This window comes from Muntiacus reevesi, chromosome 2 (assembly GCF_963930625.1).
Source record: "Muntiacus reevesi chromosome 2, mMunRee1.1, whole genome shotgun sequence".
Lineage (NCBI taxonomy): Eukaryota > Metazoa > Chordata > Mammalia > Artiodactyla > Cervidae > Muntiacus > Muntiacus reevesi.
The window spans coordinates 95,694,771-95,714,638 of NC_089250.1; the positions used below are offsets into that span (position 1 = coordinate 95,694,771).

The following is a 19,868-nucleotide window of genomic DNA, read 5'->3' on the forward strand; positions in this document are numbered from 1 at the left end:
TGCACTTCTTTTCTATGAAGGCCTCTATTAGCATATGTAACCTTTGTCTGGTTACTCTGTCTTTTGTCCATTTAATTTGCAGAAGCCCAAAAACTAAACCTAGGTGGGTAGAGGAAAATAATTTTTTCCTTCCTCTCTAAGATCACATCTACTAATTTCCAGGCACAGAACAGATACTCAATGCATGTTTGATAAGTGATAGATTTTGACACAATGTTGGAAAAAAATACAGGATTGAATTTCTGTTCCCTTTAATTTCCTTGAAATATAAAAATACTTTTTTGTAAAATTTTGTAAGGGAACAAATTTTGTCACCCCAAAAGGTGTCTCTTTGGCATGCAGATTTCTTTCAAGCTGCAAACAATCAAGGCCCAGGAAGAACCTTTGACCTTCCCCCTAACTGTCTAAAAGAAGTTACACACAGGCACTTCCCAGGCGGTTCTGTGACTGAGACTCCAGGCTCCCCGGGCAGGCGGCCCTGGTTATAGATCCCGTATGCCTCAACTAAAGATGCTGTGTGCTGCAACCTACACCCTGTAGACAAATAAATAATCAGTAATTTTTTTTAAAAAGAAGAATATAGATAGAGGGCCTATTCCTTGATAGAGCTATCACTAGACACTTGAAAAAATTTGGGTTAGATGTGGTATGGAGATACCATACCACAAGAGAAGGCTCTACACATGGACATCACCAGATGGTCAATACAAATTTAGACTGATTATATTCTTTGCAGCCAAAGATGGAGAATCTCTATACAGTCAGCAGAAACAAGACCAGGAACTGACTGTGGCTCAGACCATGAACTCCTTATTGCCAAATTCAGACTTAGATTGAAAAAAGCAGGGAAAACCACTAGACTATTCAGGTATGACCTAAATCAAATCCCTTACAATTATACAGTGGAAGTGACAAATAGATTCAAGGGATTAGATCTGATAGACAGAGTGCCTGAAGAACTATGGACGGAGGTTCCTGACATTGTACAGGAGGAAGGGATCAAGACCAACACCAAGAAAAAGGATTGCAAAAAGGCAAAATGGTTGTCTGAGGAGGACTTACAAATAGCTGTGAAGAGAAGTGAAAGGCAAAGGAGAAAAGGAAGGATATACCAATTTGAATGCAGAGTTCCAAAGAATAGCAAGGAGAGATAAGAAAGCCTCCCTCAGTGATCAATGCAAAGAAATAGAAGAAAACAACAGAATGGGAAAGACTAGATATCTCTTAAAGAAAATTAGAGATACCAAGGGAACATTTCATGCAAAGATGGGCACAATAAAGGAAAGAAATGGAATGGACCTAACAGAAGCAGAAGATATTAAGGTGGCAAGATGAGGTGGCAAGAATACACAGAAGAACTATACAAAAAAGATCTTCATGACCCAGACAATCACAATAGTGTGATCACTCACCTAGAGCTAGACATCCTGGAATGCAAAGTAAAGTGGGTCTTAGGAAGCATCACTATGAACAAAGCTAGTGGAGGTGATGGAATTCCAGATCAGATTCTAAAAGATGATGCTGTGAAAGTGCTGCAGTCAATATGCAAGCAAATATGGAAAACTCAGCAGTGGCCACAGGACTGGAAAAGGTCAGTTTTCATTCCAGTCCCAAAGAAAGGCAATGCCAAAGAATGCGCAAACCACCACACAATTGCACTCATATCATCACTGCAGATGGTGATTGCACACATGAAATTAAAAGACGCTTACTCCTTGGAAGGAAAGTTATGACCAACCTAGACAGCATATTAAAAAGCAAAGACATGACTTTGCCAACAAAGGTCCATCTAGTCAAGGCTGTGGCTTTTCCAGTGGTCATTTATGGATGTGAGAGTTGGACTGTGAAGAAAGCTGAGCACTGAAGAATTGATGTTTTTGAACTGTGGTGTTGGAGACGACTCTTGAGAGTCCCTTGGACTGCAAGGAGATCCAACCAGCCCATCCTAAAGGAGATGAGTCCTGGGTGTTCATTGGAAGGACTGATGCTGAAGCTGAAGCTCCAATACTCTGGCCACCTGATGCGAAGAGCTGACTCATTGGAAAAGACCCTGATGCTGGGAAATATTCAGGGCAGGAGGTAAAGGGGACGACAGAGGATGAGATGGTTGGATGGCATCACCGACTCAATGGACGTGGGTTTGGGTGGACTCTGGTAGTTGGTGATGGACAGAGAGGCCTGGCGTGCTGCGGTTCATGGGGTCGCAAAGAATCAGACACGACTGAGCAACTGAACTAAACTGAACAGACGCTAGAAAGGTAATGCTCAAAATTCTCCAAGCCAAGCGTCAACAGTACATGAACTGTGAACTTCCAGATGGAACTTCAAGCTGGATTTAGAAAAGCCAGAGGAACCAGAGATCAAATTGCCAACATCTGTTGGATCATGGAAAAAGCAAGAGCGTTCCAGAAAAAATCCATTTCTGCCTTATTGACTATGCCAAAGTCTTGACTGTGTGGATTACCACAAACTGTGGTGAGCGACTGAACTGAACTGAACTGAACTGTGGTATGGGGATCCTCAGCAGGGCCTAGAGACCAGAGTCCACTCTGTATCTTATTTTCTCTGCCTCGTCCACATAACACTTGTTTACCAAACATTTGAATTGTCATCTCCATGTGAATTGTCTTTCTCCCTGCTGAAGTCCCTAACCCCTACTCCCAGCTTTTTCTTTTGTCTTAAGATGATACTTAAAGTGAGAATTTCATCCATTTTGGCAAGTATCTCAGCTTTCCTGGTCTCTTCCATGTACACTTGTTATTAAACTTTTGTTTGATTTCCTCCTGTTATTCTATCTCATGTCAGTTTAATTTTTAGTCCAGCCAGAAGAACCTAGAAGGATAGAGGAAAATTTCTTCCTCCCTGACAACTGCAAGTCTTCTTGGATACTTTATTTTTATAATAGGTGTACTGAGATATAATAGGTGTATTATTTTTATAATAGGTGTACACATACCATAAAGCTGACCATTTTAAAGTGTGAGATTCAGCGGTTTTTCAGGATATTCACAAAGATGTGCAACCATAGTATCAACTTAGAACATTTTCATCTTTCTGTTAGAAACAGAAAGAACAGGCCCCAAACAGAACACTTGTTCTGAGACCCACCAAGACTTAAGGCCTGACCGATTGTAGTTCAGCGTCTCCCAGGAATGTGACCTGGAACCAGTCAATCTAGAGCCACCTGGCCAGCACTAGGGAGGTAATCTGCCTAACAGACATCAGCCTCCTCCCAAAGGAAGGTGACCCTAGCTGGAACAACCCACTCTCTGTTAGAAGCATCCTTTTCCCACCCCGTTCTGCCTAACAACGTCTTTTCCTCTATACAGCTCCTGGGAGCACCTTTCTATGTGTTAGATGGGATGCTGGCTGATTCATGAATCGTTGTTGAATAAAGGCAATTAAATCTTCAGATTTACTCAGTTGAATTGTGCTTTTTAACAATCACTGAAAGAAACCCCATACATTAAACAGTCACTTTTTCTGTCCCCTCAACCCACTGGCGACCACTAATCTACTTTCTGTCTCTGGATTTTCTGACTTCAAACACTTTATACAATTGGAATCATACAATATGTGGCCTTTCGTGTCTGGCTTCTTCTACTTAGCATGCTTTCAAACTTCATCCATGCTGTAATATGTATCAACATCTCCTTTTTTGTTTTTATAAGAATGCCTGACTTTTTCATGCCTTAAGAAATCCATAAAACAACATGGAGGCGAGATAGGGGAGAGATAGAATGAGAATTTGGGCTTACAAGGTTCAACTGTATAGAACTGGGAATTATATTCAACATCCTATGACAAACCATAATGGAAAAGAAAATGAAAAAAACATGCCACTTTGCTCCACAAAAGAAATTAACAACATTGTTAATCAACTATACTTTAATTTTTTAAAAAATTTAAAAAATGATCCATAAAACACATGCAAACAAATGACTCTTTCAGTGATAAGGATTTGTGACTTCAAGGATACATCCAGGAATATTTCAAACAATGGAATATAAGGTAAGAAAAGATCCTGGCCTTCACAGTCTGATATAGAAGTAGGCATTTTCTAACAGCAACAAAACTCAACTTTAGGTGGTCTATTATTAATACAAGTATAAATTCACTCAGAAAAGCCCATTATACTATAGCCATCATTATTAAGATGACCACCACTGTTAGTCAAAGTCTTACTTTTTTTTTTACTCTTACTTTTTTTTACTCTTACTTCATCAAGCTCTAATGAAATGAAATAGCCTTTTTGGATCAAGTCTTTTTCTCTTCTAGAGATTTCCTAACTGCTTGCTCAGTCTACATAAACTCTTCTGTCTCTGTGCTTTACGGATAAAAAGGTCTTGCTGAGACTGACACTGAGATACTGATGTCACTGACATTTCCTTAGCCCCACTCCCCAGAGAGACCAACCAAACTCCATCAGAGTAGACGCCAGACAGTGCTGGGCCCCCCAAGAAAGCAGCAGCAAATGTTTGGATATTGGATGTTTGTTGTGAAATAGGCTCTGAGAGTCTGGATCTTTTCTGCTCTGAAGACCTCAAGTGATTTATTTATTTTTTCTAAGGATAATATGAGACTGTGTATCATTAATACTGTCAGAGGCTTTCACTTGGATTAACAGATGATGGCTCATCATCAATTTAGATAAGATACTGCCAGGTTTCGCTCCAGTTCTGCAAATGACTTAGTAGTGGGAGAATACAGAGCACCTTGAGAGTAAATATTTCACACCTCCTTCTCACCCACACCCTCTGTCACATACGATATCCTGGCTGTTTCCCGAGGGGCAGGAAAACTGGGACAGAAACTGGTCTTGGACTCTCCTTTCAATCACAAACTCATCTTCTACCTCTGTATCACTGGATGTTAGGGCTGACTGGATTTTGGAACTGTCTTTACATCTCCAGTATATGCTTTACATGAAAAAAATTAATTTTAGTAAAATACATATAAACTTTTTATCTTTAACCACTTTTAAATGTACAGCTAAGTAGTGTTAAATTACTAAGTGTGGAAAATTCTTAATTCCAGAAAAACATCTGCTTCATTAACTATACTAAAGCGTTTGACTGTGTGGATCACAATAAACTGGAAAATTATGAAAGAGATGGGAATACCAAATCGACTGACCTGCCTCCTGAGCAATCTGTATGCAGGTCAAGAAACAACAGTTAGAACCAGACATGCAACAACAGACTGGTTCCAAATCGGGAAAGGAGTCAAGGCTGTATACTGTCACCCTGCTTATTTAACTTCTATGCAGAGTACATTGTCAGGAAGCATTTAACAGGAAGCTTCCTGTGTGCTGTTTTGGATCTGTCAGGAATCCTTTGGTCCTTATTAATTCCTGAATATTCAGGAATTAAGAGGAGAGGCACGCCTTCTCCCCCTCCCCCCAGCTGAGGAATCCAGGCATTTCCTTTGTTAGTTTCTCATTATGGTGATAAGTGCCCTCCTCTCTCTTTAATAGGGATCGCCTTGTGTTTTGTAAGTCTGCAATTTTAGTCTTTATCTTTGCTGAGAATAACTACCTTGTAAGATAGTATATATGCCCACACCATACTGATTAAAACACCTTTGCTCCATCAGAGCTTGGGTCCCCGTGTCTTTCTTTCTTTCTTTCTCTCTCTCTCTCTCTCTCTCTCTCTCTATATATATATATATATATATATATATATATATTTCTGGCTGATTCCCTGGAGCGCGTAACCCAGGGAATATTAGCCTCTTTCCTTCTTTCACTCTCTCATTGTTGACTCCGGACCACCAGGTTCCGGTCCAATAAAGGACCAACAAGTGGCGCCCAAAAACAGGGACTTGGTACATGTGGATTCAGACGGAGTGACCCCAGAGGGCCTATTGAGGCTGGTAAGCACTAAGACATGGGTCAATCGGCTGGAAAGCCAATTCTTTTCTACTTTACTTTATCACTTATTTAAAGTTCAGAGATTTTCGGTTTCATGCCAGCAAATAGAGGCTTGCCTTCAGACAGTGGTTGAATGTAACCCTTGGTTCCCTGATGAAGGTAGTTTTGATTTAGAAATTTGGCATCAGGTCAAAGAGAATGTTGAATGAGCCATCAGACAGGGAAAAAATATTCCGATAGATTTCTGGTCCCTATGGGCTCTCATTGAACCCGTGATTCTGCCATTACAAGGTAATTCTAGCCCTCCTGATATTCGGCAACAGGCAGAACACTTATTACATGAATATGAATTAGACAATGAAGTCTTACAAAAGGCCCAATTAGAACAACATAAGATATTTCAGAATTTTCCTACTAACCCTGCCCTGGTTGCTCCAAGTGCTCCTCTCCTGCCATTGGACACAAATCCCAAAGTCTCTAGGAACTGCTATTTCCCATACTGTATTTGAAAAAAAAAAAAGAAAGAAAGAAAGAAAAGAAAAGAAAGAAAAAAGCTATAAGAGTACATCATCATCCTGCCGGACAGGATGAAGCACAAGCTGGAATCCAGATTGCTGAGAGAAATAGCAATAACCTCAGATATGCAGATGACACCACCCTTATGGCAGAAAGTGAACAGGAACTATACAGCCTCTTGATGAAAGTGAAAGAGAGTGAAAAAGCTGGCTTAAAACTCAACATTCAAAAAACGAAGATCATGGCATCCTGTCCCATCACTTCACGTCAAACAGATGGGGAAACAATGGAAACAGTGACAGCCTTTATTTTTGTGAGCTCCAAAAATCACTGCAGATGGTGACTGCAGCCATAAAATTAAAAGACACTTGCTCCTTGGAAGAAAAGCTATGACAAACCTAGACAGCATATTAAAAAGCAGAGACATTACCTTGCTGACACAATTGAGCTACTGCACTGAACTGAAGTAGTGTTAAGTACATTCATATTGTTGTGTGACCAACCTCCAGAACTTTTTTCATCTTGCAACACTGAAACTCTGTACTCATTACATATCCCTATTTCCTTCTTCTCCAGGCCATGTCTAACTATTCTACTTCCTATCTCTCTAAATTTGACTACTCTGGTTATCTCATATACTACATGGCAGGATACAATATTCATCTTTTTGTGACTGGCTTATTTCACTTAGCATATCATCTTCAAGGTCCATCCACGCTGTAGCATATGTCAGAATTTCCTGCCTTTCTAAGGTTGAACAATATTTCATTGTGTGTATGCATATGCAACAGTTGGTTTATTCATTTGTCTGTCAGTGGACACTTGGGTTGCTTCTACATTTTGGTTATTGTGAATAATGCTGCTGTGAACCTGCTATACAAATATTTGACAGTCTGCTTACAAAGCTTATGTGTGTGTGTGTGTGTATAGTATTTAGAAGTGGAATTGCTATATCATATGATGACTATATCTAACCTTTTGAGGAATCTCTAGAACTCTTTTCCCTAGCAGCTATAGCATTTTACTTTTCCACAGAGCACAACGGTTTCAATTTCTCCATGTCCTTGTCAACAACTTTCTTTCCTTCTCTTCTTCCTTTGTCTCTTTCCCCCTTTCTTCCCTCATCCCTCCCTTTTTGTTTTTGATAGTAGCCATCCTAATGGGTGTTTAATATATTCTTTCCAAATATTTTTTTTAGGATTCATTTCAGGGTTTCCATAATTCCATAGTAGTACTTTATTGACCAAGTCATGTCTGACTCTTGTGACCGCACAGACTGTAGCCTGCCAGGCTCCTTTATCCATGGGGTTCTCCAGGCGAGAATACTGGAGTGGGTTGCCATTTACTTTTCTTGAGATCTTTCCAACCCAGGAATCAAACCTGGGTCTCCTGCATTGCAGGCAGATTATTTATTGACTGAGCTATGAGGGAAGAAGCCATAATTCCATAAATGATGAAAATTGTTGGCCACTGAGAATTGAAATAGTTTTGAAATCAAAACTGCCTTTTGATCCTCTAATAATGTTTTAGAAAAAAAAAAAAAGAGTTCTGCTAAAAAAGTGATACCTATTGATTTAGACCAGAGAAGGAAATGGCAACCCACTCCAGTATTCTTGTCTGGAGAATCCCATGGACAGAGGAGCCTGGCGGCTACAGTCCATGAGTCACAAAGAGTTGGATATGACTGAGCACACATGCACACAGGCACTGACTTAAACCAAGCAACTCTTCATTTTACTTGAGAATGAAGTTTGTTTCATTGAAATGAAAAAAAAAAAAAAAAAAACAAATCTCAAAAGACAAACTCCACCAATTATTAGGCTCTTACTTGGTGCAGGCCTAATGAGGCGTACATCACCTCATTTATTCTCCATGACAACCCATGAAAGAGATGCATTAGCTCATATTCACAGTTCAGCAATTAGTGAAGCTGAAAGGAGCTACAGGTCCCATGGCTAGAAAATGCCAGAGTTGGGATCTGAACCTGAGTTGTGATTCCAAAAGCTGTACTGGCTCTTTCCGGTAGGTCATATAGGACAAATATATCCAGATAGTGAGTCTCTTCCAACTTGAGCAAACACCAACTCTAGCTCTGAATCCAAGTAACATAGTCCCTATACTCAAAACACTGCCTGCAGACAATTTCCAACCAAAAGGAAAGGGCTATACAGCATCAGTCTTCTGGTTCTAACCTTACTCTGCTACCTCCCGACAACCAAACAGAAGAATCCAGTTGATCACACACCTTGCTACCCTCACCCTTAATGTTGCATTTAAAACCCCTTGCCGAAAAGCCATCAAGAAATTCAGGTCTTCTGAGCATTAGCTGCCCATCCTCCTTGCTTGTTGCTTAGTCACTAAGTTATCTTGGACTCTTGTGACCCCATGGTCTGTAGCCCATCAGGCTCCTCTGCTCATGGGATTTCCCAGGCAAGAATACTGGAGTGGGCTGCCATTTTCTTCTCCAGAGGATCTTCCTGATCCAGGGGTTGAACCTGTGTCTCCTGAATTGGCTGATGGATTCTTTACCACTGAGCCACCAGAGAAGCCCATTCTCCTTGCTTGGCACCCTACGTATAGATGATATACTTCCCTTCACACACACACACACACACACACACACACACACACACACACACATGAAAGCTATAAAAATATTCAGTCTCTAAAAGAGTGGCTAGTTCAACTGTGACATTTTAAAGAACTCATGGATCTCATATTTCTTTAATTATATCACTATTAGTGCTGATTCAAAAGGAGCCTGCTCTGTGTTGACAGTAGAGAAAGCCCTTCCCAGCTGTAAATTTCTAAGAATAGAGGGACATATAGTAATTGAACTAAAGGGGGGATGAAAAATTCAATTATTAAATAATAAATTATTTTCTATACATTGAGGAAAGTTGTTTTTAAATGTTTAATTACTAAAAATGAGTTAACGATACTAGATTTTCAGGAATCTTTCTAATGAATGGTGTAACTTTACTAAAACAGTCTCTTTTTCCCCTAACTAGTTCATCTTTAAAACAGTCTATCTTTTTACTCTATTAAGTAAAATTTGTTAAAAACAAAAATATGAAGGTACTTTATAATTATAAATTTTCCAAACTCATGTCATTTCTGATAAATCTAAAACTAAAGAAAGTAATTTCTGTGTTGAATATTTTTCTTTCCCTTCCAGAAAGTAAATCACTCTGTAAGGTTTGGAGATGTCAGTGAACATGACACTGTTAGTTCCTCAACTATCTTGCCCTCATTTGGCCTTCCAATAAATCAGACTCTTGCTGAAGTTTCAAACATTTTAAAAAATGAAAATAATGTTTTTGAGATTAATCCTTTGTCTGTTTCCTCATTTGTTATTATTTTCTCCCAATCTGAGGGCTGTCTTTTCACCTTACTTATAGTTTCCTTTGTTGTGCAAAAGCTTTTAATTTTCATTAGGTCCCATTTGTTTATTTTTGCTTTTATTTCCAATATTCTGGGAGGTGGGTCATAGAAGATCTTGCTGTGATTTATGTCGGAGAGTGTTTTGCCTATGTTCTCCTCTAGGAGTTTTATAGTTTCTGGTCTTACATTTAGATCTTTAATCCATTTTGAGTTTATTTTTGTGAAGGTGTTAGAAAGAAAAATATACAAGCAACTCCTGAAGCTCAATTCCAGAAAAATAAACGACCCAATCAAAAAATGGGCCAAAGAACTAAACAGACATTTCTCCAAAGAAGACATACAGATGGCTAACAAACACATGAAAAGATGCTCAACATCACTCATCATCAGAGAAATGCAAATCAAAACCACAATGAGGTACCATTACACGCCAGTCAGGATGGCTGCTATCCAAAAGTCTACAAGCAATAAATGCTGGAGAGGGTGTGGAGAAAAGGGAACCCTCTTACACTGTTGGTGGGAATGCAAACTAGTACAGCCACTATGGAAAACAGTGTGGAGATTTCTTAAAAAACTGGAAATAGAACTGCCATATGACCCAGCAATACCACTTCTAGGCATACACACTGAGGAATCCAGATCTGAAAGAGACACGTGCACCCCAATGTTCATCGCAGCACTGTTTATAATAGCCAGGACATGGAAGCAACCCAGATGCCCATCAACAGATGAATGGATAAGGAAGCTGTGGTACATATACACCATGGAATATTACTCAGCCGTTAAAAAGAATTCATTTGAATCAGTTCTAATGAGATGGATGAAACTGGAGCCCATTATACAGAGTGAAGTAAGTCAGAAAGATAAAGAACATTACAGTATACTAACACATATATACGGAATTTAGATAGATGGTGGCGATAACCCTATATGCAAAACAGAAAAAGAGACACAGAAGTACAGAACAGACTTTTGAACTCTGGGGGAGAACGTGAGGGTGGGATGTTTTGAAAGAACAGCTTGTATACTATCTATGGTGAAACGGACCACCAGCCCAGGTGGGATACATGAGTCAGGTGCTCGGGCCTGGTGCACTGGGAGGACCCTGAGGAGTCGGGTGGGGAGGGAGGTGGGAGGGGGGATCGGGATGGGGAATACGTGTAACTATATGGCTGATTCATGCCAATGTATGACAAAACCCACTGAAATGTTGTAAAGTGATTGGCCTCCAACTAATAAAATAATATTAAAAAAAAAAAAAAAAAAAAAAAAAGAAAATAATGTTTTTGAAATTTCTAAAGAATGATGGATTGATAAGAAAAAAAAAAGCTAGTTTACTGCAAATGGCCTTATCTATGTGCAATGTACTTCTTCTGAGGAGATGGAGCTCCTCCGGGGACCATGAAGACCACAGCTACCCAGAGGCCAACATTCCAGCCTCAGGTTCCATCTGGTACTGAGCTGGGGGCTGATGGTCACAAACTGAGGCATAAAAAATGAGTTAGAAGCTCTGATTCAAATGTTTGATTCTTCCATCTTATGCTCAGTAGGATCTGGGACAAGGAACTTCTTGGGACTTCAGTTCTCATCTGTAAAAATACCTATTCTTGTGGGACTCAAATGATGCACTGTAGGAAAGTATTTTGTAAGCTGTAAATATGATAGAAATTCAAGGTTATAATATTAAGGGCTTATAAATATAAAGGCAATTGTTACAAGCAAAAGAATTAATGAGATTTCTGTGACTCAACTTTAGACAATTTACATAAAGGTTTTATAGCACAGCCTCAGTCCATGTTGTTTAATATGGTTGATCAGAAGAATCACTTGAGGGAAATGTGTGATACCTTTTTGTCATATAGCCATTAAGTCTCTAAGTATTAAGAGTCTATTTCAAAGCATGATCATTAGGAATTCAACAATGCAGAACTGATAGAGACGATAAATAAACTGTAGTGGAAAAGTGAATGCATTATCTTTAAAAATGAATCTGATCATTTTTCAGTTTTTAAGTTTGCTAATCTTTTAATTAGGGCTTTCCTGGTGGCTCAGACCATAAAGAATCTGCCTGCAATGCAGGAGATCTGGGTTTAATTTCTGGGTAGGGAAGATCCCCTGAAGCAGGGAATGGCAACCCACTCCAGTGTCCTTGCCTGGGAAATCCTACAGACAGAGGAGCCTGGGGAGCTGCAGTCCATAAGGTCACAAAGAGTCAGACATGACTGGGAGACCAACACTTTCACAATCTTTCAATTAAAACATCCTTAAAAATGCAATGGGTTTTTTAGCAAATGAAAAAAAAAAAAAAAAAACCTTCAAAGTCTTTTAAAATATATTGAATTTATTTTGCAACTGGCACAGGCAGAGAACAAATAGCCAGCCAATCCAGGAAAGTTCTGGTTTTCCTGGGATGACCCTGGATTAAATTCAAAGCCTGGTACACACTTCCTCCAATGCTGGAATATTATGAACTACGTAGCTTGAATGCAGTTTATTTTACTTGATTATACTGTCTAATTTTACTTGACTGACTTAGTTTGCTGTTCTTAGCTCAAGCTCCACCACCTTGAAGCTGTATGATTTAACTGAAACAGGTTACTTAACTTCTTTCTCTCTGGTGTAAAATGAAACCCATACCTGCATCGCCCAGGATGACTGTGAGGAATATATGAAATAATGTGTAGGAAACTTAATAAATGAAAGCTATTTCCTAAATTGATCTGAATTTTGGATAAGTTATTTCCACCTCATATTTCAATTCTCAGTTACAAGAGCTAAAAGACCCTCAGGGTCTCCTAGTCCAACCACTCTGAGGGATGCACCATAGGGGAAGCTTGATGCCCTCTGCAGAGGAGTCGAAGAGTGAGCCCGAACTGCTAGGCCCTTCTTCGGGGACATTCCCGTCTCTCCATCTCTCGGTTACAGATAGATGATCAATAGAGTAGTGCTGTCTCTGAAGGAACAGCATTGGCTCCACTGGCTTCTGGTTGGGACACTGTTACTGGCATGGAGATGTCTCTGAAGGGGACTTAGCCATCCCAGCCCTCTCCTGTTACATGCCAGCCATCATTCCACTTCTCCATTAAAGTCCTGCAATGACTTTTAAGAACAGAGAGTAGAATGGTGGGGACCAGGGCCTGGAGGTGGCGGGTAAGTTGGAAAGATGCTGTTTATAGGTATGAACTTGCAAATAGTAGATAAATAAGTTGTGGAGATCTAATGCACAGCATAGTGATCATGGTCAATAATACTGTATTACCAACTTCAAAGTTGCTGAGACTGGATCTTGATTGTTCTCACCCCCAAAAGAAATAATTATGTGACATGTCAGAGCTATTAGCTAATACTACAGTAGTAATTGGATTGTAATATACAAACTAACACCTTTTATACCTCAAACTTACAAAATGTATTATGCTGATTATCTAAAAAACAAACAAATAAACCAACCCCAAACCCTGCAATTACTCCCTTCCACCTTTAGGATCCAGACCAGTGCCCTCAGTCCAGGTGGGTTTTCAGGGAGTCCCCTCCCACTGGCATGGACTCATCATTCATCTCCAACCTCATTTCATTCGTACAAATGGGCCTCAGTCTCCAATTCTTGGAGTTCACTCTAATTGCTTTACATCTATCCCAGTTTAGCTTTTCAGTTTTTTTTTTTTCCAACTACACAGGGACAGGCTGATCTCCTACCTGAACTTGTTTTCTTGAAATCTACTACTTTGATTTTGGAAAGAGCCTTTAAATGATTGTGCATGTGTTCCCAAATTTACCTTTTGCAACATTTTGGTTCTGCAAAGTCCTAAATGCTTCCCTCTAAGTGTCCCTTCACCCTTCCTGTATATTCTTCAAACCGCCAGAGGAAGAAGAACAAGATTTTCTCATGGAAGAACTATGATGCCCAGGAGAAGGCAAGGTTGCACTTGAGTTCATCCAAGAGTACTTTCTGACAACAGGGAGTGTGAACAATGGTCGAAATTTCAGCAGGGGTGTGTGTGGGGGGCAGTGCAGTGGCCCTCAGCTGCTATTTGCACTCACTGAAGGAAATGAAAATTCTACAGTTAATGAATAATTCCCTTTTAAAGTGTAAATGAATAAAATGAGCTCTGCTAACTCCTACCTTAATAGAACTTTATTTCACAGAATTTCAAAATAGGATTTATTCGGGTCATTTAAAAATGTTCTCAGAGCAACAATTCTAGAGCAGCACTGTGGGGAGTAGGGTGAATATTCAAAGAGGAAAAGTGAAACAAAGGGAAATATGAACTTTCCACTTTCTGTGATTTTTTTTTGTATTGGTATTCTTACTGTCTCAAACAATATCATACTAATAGTTTGGCAAAGGCTGACTTTCTCACGCTGACAAACATGGATGCAAACAATGTAACTCCAACATTCTGGGAAGCATCATGTCTGACTAGCTCTGGAAGTACTTGAGAGAGTAGCCACGACACCACTCATCTGACACATGTTACACTTGACAGGTGAACGTGTCTTACAATGATGGGTCTCCTTGTGGAGGCAAGCATTAATCACCACCACCACAAATGTGGCTAGGACACTGGACACTGAACAATTTATATGGATCATTTTGTGCAGTCACAATGATGCTGTGCATTGGATATTACTGTTGGCTCCATTTTATGGATGATAAAGTTGAAGCATAAATAACTTGCCCAGGAGCATATGAACACAGTCTGATTGCAGAGCTGTTTGTTTTGACACTGTTCTACACCGACTCTCTACTGTGAATGGCCTCCATCACTGCCAGACAAGGTGGTCGAGCAGAAAGAAGGGAAGGGCGTGTGGTCGACTGATCTCTCTCTCATCTGGCGACTAGAAATCTGCAGTTGGATGGTGAAGAGACTTGCCCTGGACCAGATCAATGACTGATGTCACAGCCAGGATGAGAGCCAGGGCTCCCCCATGTATCTGAGGACGTTTCTCCTCACCTCAGGCTGCTACCGCTTAGAAACTTCACCTTTTCAAACGTGAACAACACAGGTCCCACTCCACACAGTAAGATGTTAATAAGTTCCAATGTACTAATGGATTTAAGATAAAAATATCCCTTAAAAAATTACATAGGCAAACCTCCTTTGATGTGGCATTTGGGGAATTAAATGGAAAAGGCAGGAATAAGAGCGCGTGGCACGCTTAGAGCAATCCTCTATAAAAGGCCTATACCCCCACCATGCTGCCCTTGCCTTACTGATTTTGTTCTTCCTGAGATGTTAATATCACCATGGCAACAAGAATATGCTTCGTGAATTAGCCACATGGTGACTTTCCCATAACTCACATTCCTTTGCTAAGTGCTCCCCAATCTTCATTTTCATTCCAAAGGAGGTTTATATAACCCATTAAAAAAGTATCTTTAATGCTACTGAGTCTATATTAGGAGATAAACACTGTATTATGTTTGAAAACACATATCAATAAAAATGAATGTGTGTGTATGTTGGCTCAACCCAAGTTGAGGAATGACATCTATTAAAAAAATAGGACTGTAGAATGCAGGGGAAATATTTTTTTAAACTGTATTTGCAATGACAGCGCCACACAAACCACAGCAAAGTCTCCAGAAGCCCTGGACCCTTATAAAAACATGACAAGAAGTCACCTTCCTGCTGGAGCTACACTCAACTCTTCTCCTCCATGTTTGAGTAGCTGATGCCATTCCTAGCTCTGTCTGGCAGTGGCCTTGATAGCTCATAAACTGAGGCATTACTTAAACATCCTTAACCGAACAAAACTTGGCAGCAGCTCTTGGTGACTAACCCTTTGTCCTGGGTTTGTCTTCCAAGGTCAACTATACTGCTCAGTTTGCAATCAACTTGCCCCTCAGTGTCTGACAGTCAATACCTGTGTTTGGTCCACCTGCCTATACATCTCTATTAGAATTCTATGGATTTCTCATCTTCGTTAATGCAGCTCATATCAGTTTGGGAAGTGGGACCCTGACACCATGTTGAAGCTCAGTCTGAAATTCTGACAGATCAGGAAGAGGACTGGGACTTGAAGAAAGCAGGTTTAAACAGGTACTGGGTGCCCAGGAGTAGTGGATAAGGAGGCCTGAAAGTTATTTGTTCATTCATTCTTGAATTCAATAAATATAGGGTTGGCCAAAAAGTTCATTAAGATTTTTCCATAATGTGTTACGGAAAACCTCGAATGAACTTTTTGGTCCACCCAATATAATAGTCCTTCCCAGGGCTAGGTGCTGGGTTACATGCCAGGAATTCCAAACTGTGTAGTAACACATAAATCTGCCCTTGAGGAGCTCAAAGTCCTGCAGGGAGGCAAAGCACAGCGTGCGGGAGGCCTGCTTCATGATACTTCTACTTCAGCCTGAATAGGATTGTTCAGATAATGCACATACATTAAAGAACTAGGGGAGCGTCTATGTTGTATGGTTGAGCATTTTGGGGCCTCAACAATTTAATAGCATCAGGACAGTGGGTTGATTGAGTCTGAACCTCCAGGTGTAGCTTATAGCAGAAGCGTTTTAATATTTCCTAGGTGGAATTTAACTGAGAAAGGAAATCTGATGTTTATCCATGGACATTGTGCTGACCCCATGCCGACCTCTTATTTGGGGTGAATGTAAAATCTGACACTTGCATGTTACCATCAATGGGATTAGTAATTCAACTGTCTAAAACCACTGCTCTCACTTTAATCAAAAATTAAGATGCTTTAGATAAAGTAGCCTTTCTTATGACTTAACTGAGTTCCAAAAGTGGCCAAACCTCTGCTAAAACTGTTCAAAACGTCTAGAAAAGCAGTACAACTGGACATGTTAACTGTGACACACATGCCAAGATCTATCACATGCAATTGGAACATCACACAGCTGAATAGCTGAGCCACAGTCCCTCAGCATCCCTGGACAGGGTGCCTTCACAGATGGAGATTTAGGCTGTACAGGATAGTAGGAATTGAACCTTTTGAAATGTAGTTACTAAAGATAGTATCAACTATAAAACTCACCATTCTTCACTAAGTTTTCTTTTCTTTTTTTAGCTGTACTGTGTGGCATGCAGGATCTTAGTTCCCTGACTAGGGATTGAACCTATGCCCCCTGCAACGGAAGCACAGAAGTCTTAACCACTGGACACCAAGGAAGTCCCCCAAACTCACTATTCTTAACAGAAGGATTCACATGGTACATAAATTGTATTTGAGCTATTTCACACACAAAGTGACTCTATAGATAATTAATATTTCCTTTGTCAAAAAGTGAAAACTATATAACCCAGCTTCCCTTTCTATTAATACTATATGTATCAAAGTCCTTAGAGATTACATTTATTCTCCAGTTGTATTCACTAGTCTTTTTTAGCTGCTTGGTAACGTTTACTTTTCCTTTTTCATTCTTACATGTCTTTGTAAACCTCCTGAAATCCTTCTGGAAACAAATGAGGTATAACACTTAAACACATAAAATCCCTAATCCTTTCAGAGATCATAAACAAAAAGTACTACCTACAAGACCAATAGAAGGATATTTTATTCAATTATCTTCCCCAAATGGGAAGGTAAATAATAATTTACAAGAGAAAGGTCAATGACAAGAGTGAAGATTAAGTTAGGTGGTCCATTACATTTGATGAAAAAACTCTTAGCCAGCAAAGTATTCATCTATCTTCTTCAATCAATAAAAAGGAATTTTGCAGGCATCCAATAATATAATTTGGCTTTTACTTACTAAAGTGCATAAATGCTCCTGACTGGAATGACAATCAGTAGCAGCTCTGGTGTGTCTTAGTCACATTCTCTTTCCCAAGAGAGCCAGGATAATTTGCTAAGAGAGCAAGGGTCACGCATAAATTCAGATGGTGTCAAGGCCATCTCAGCACAAATGCAGAGACCAAAGTGTGCTGACGCTGCACTGCAGTATTCAGCGCTTACTCTATTTACTCCCTGCAGCAGACCCACGAGGCTGAACACGTCTCCATGGATAATCCACAAGGAAATATTTAAGATGTCAGACAGGGTATCTTACATATACATGGCAGAATTACAATACAAAAGTCAAAATTTACATCATAATAAAAATCTAAGGAAAGGTATGAATGGGACAGGTAAGTATGCTGTAAAGCAGTTACCATCACTGATACTAGGGGTATACATGTGCCACTGGCTAGGATCTGCTTTCTTGCTGCCTAAATTAGCTAGCACTACAAAGAAGCATAGAAAGCAATCCATTCTATTGTGTTCTACGTTTAGTCACACCATGTTTGGTTCTGCCTCCTATCGGCTTTGGACATGTACATGGATTGCATGCAGGAAATGATTCCAGAAGGGTGATTCCCCACTGCTACCCCCACTTCTCTTTGCCAGCAGGTAGCTATCCATTCTCGAGGTCATGCTCTCAGCCCATCAAGAACCTCAAGACTGTATCTGCCTTTCTTCAGTAATCTGTCACAGCCAGGAAGCAGACATCACGGGCTCCCTCAGACAATGGTGGCTGCTGTTGTTTTTTAACTTGACCTCTAACTTGCTAATTAATACCTCTATCTCAACCTGGTTCCTGAAGAACATGATTTATGGTTATGATTTGCAGCTAGTTCTCAGCAACTGAGGCTTACTGATCCTTTATTGTTTTGACCAGGCAAAATCGGATCCTATCTGTGTTCCAGGGCATCTTACTTTCACCTATTTCTGCTACATCCCTGAGAGAACTCTGACCTAGGAAGACCCTGCTAAAGGTGGGAAGGGAGAGGACTCTGTAACACAAAAGGCTAGATGCTGGATTATTACATATTACTAGAGATCTGAAACCCACAATGTGTTTGTGGAGGCAACTAGCACTTGCTTCTGAGTAAGCTCTTTATGAAAATCAGTCCAGCTCAGACCTCCTACAACAAGCCATCCATCAGCCACTGCAGAGGGGAGCATGGGCTTTGCGGTGTGAGCAACAATCTAGGCATCCTACAATCAAATTCTGCTGCAGCCTTCAGCTCAGAATGCTAGGAGGCCTCACTAATTAGGAATGACTGGGAGTAAAAGCTTTTTTCAATCAGCAAAAGCTCTGAAATTTAACATTTTAAACAAAGGCACAATGCGACTATCTTAAATCACATATGGTAATTCAGACAAGGTTAACAACAAGGGTCTGAGGTCTCCACTGATCTTTAACCGATAAATTAGCATCATTTGTAATTACCATAGTCATTGTTTCAATGTAAATGGATCCTTTGGAATTGCTTGAAGGAAGCTGAAAATACTGTAATTTGTCCTCTTAAATTGCTTAAACATTGTCCCAATCTTCTTATTTTCAGCAGCATCAGGAAATTTCTGAACAATGGCATCAAGACAAACTTCAAACACTACCCTGATGTGAATTTTCCAAATGTCCTAATTAGAAGACGTGACTTAATGAGGTTTTCTGTGAGTTAGAGAAATGAAACCAGAAGAGTGCATCTTACAGACACGAGGTTTTCTTCACATCAGCATGCCCTATTTATACATGACTTAGAGAAGTGCTTAACTTTGTCATTCTAAATGCCACACAAGCCCTTGGGTCTGCTGAAACCCAAGGATGCTATTCAGGCAATAAGAACACACACAGCTATAGAGTGACAAGAGCTGCCTTATTTAAACTGACAAAAGCTTTCAGCAGGTTGAAGACAATTGGATAGGAAACAGCTTGTATGTTAGTACAATGTTAGTTCTTATTAATTTTTATATGAATAACGAATTATAAGGATGAGAAAAATGAACCCCTATCATCATCAGAGTGAGACAGATGGAGGGGTGAAGGGCTTTGGGGCTGAAATTCTGCCTTTTCTCATTTGCTAGCTCTATCATCTGGACCAGCTATTTCTTGTCTCTAAGTCTTGGTTTCCCCTTCTGTAAAACAGGGACAAAAACACTTTTCTTGACATAAGAATACTTAAGGAGATACATATAATAAGAATACATAAAAAGATACATATAAGAAATAAAAGTGCTCAGGTTGGCATCTGCTCCAAAGATGGCATTACTTTTACGGCTGCTACAACCACTACTAGTACTAGTACTATGAACGTTCTCCCTACCTGGTCTATTGCCATTTCTCCCCTAACAAGTGAGGCTTTCAGCAAAA

At 39.9% G+C, this 19,868-nt stretch overlaps 1 protein-coding gene across 1 annotated transcript in view; it reads right to left on the bottom strand.

Moving 5' to 3' along the window:
- The window catches only part of ANK3 (ankyrin 3), a 366,098-nt gene that overhangs the window by 207,027 nt on the left and 139,203 nt on the right, over nt 1–19,868 (bottom strand). The window lies entirely within an intron of this gene.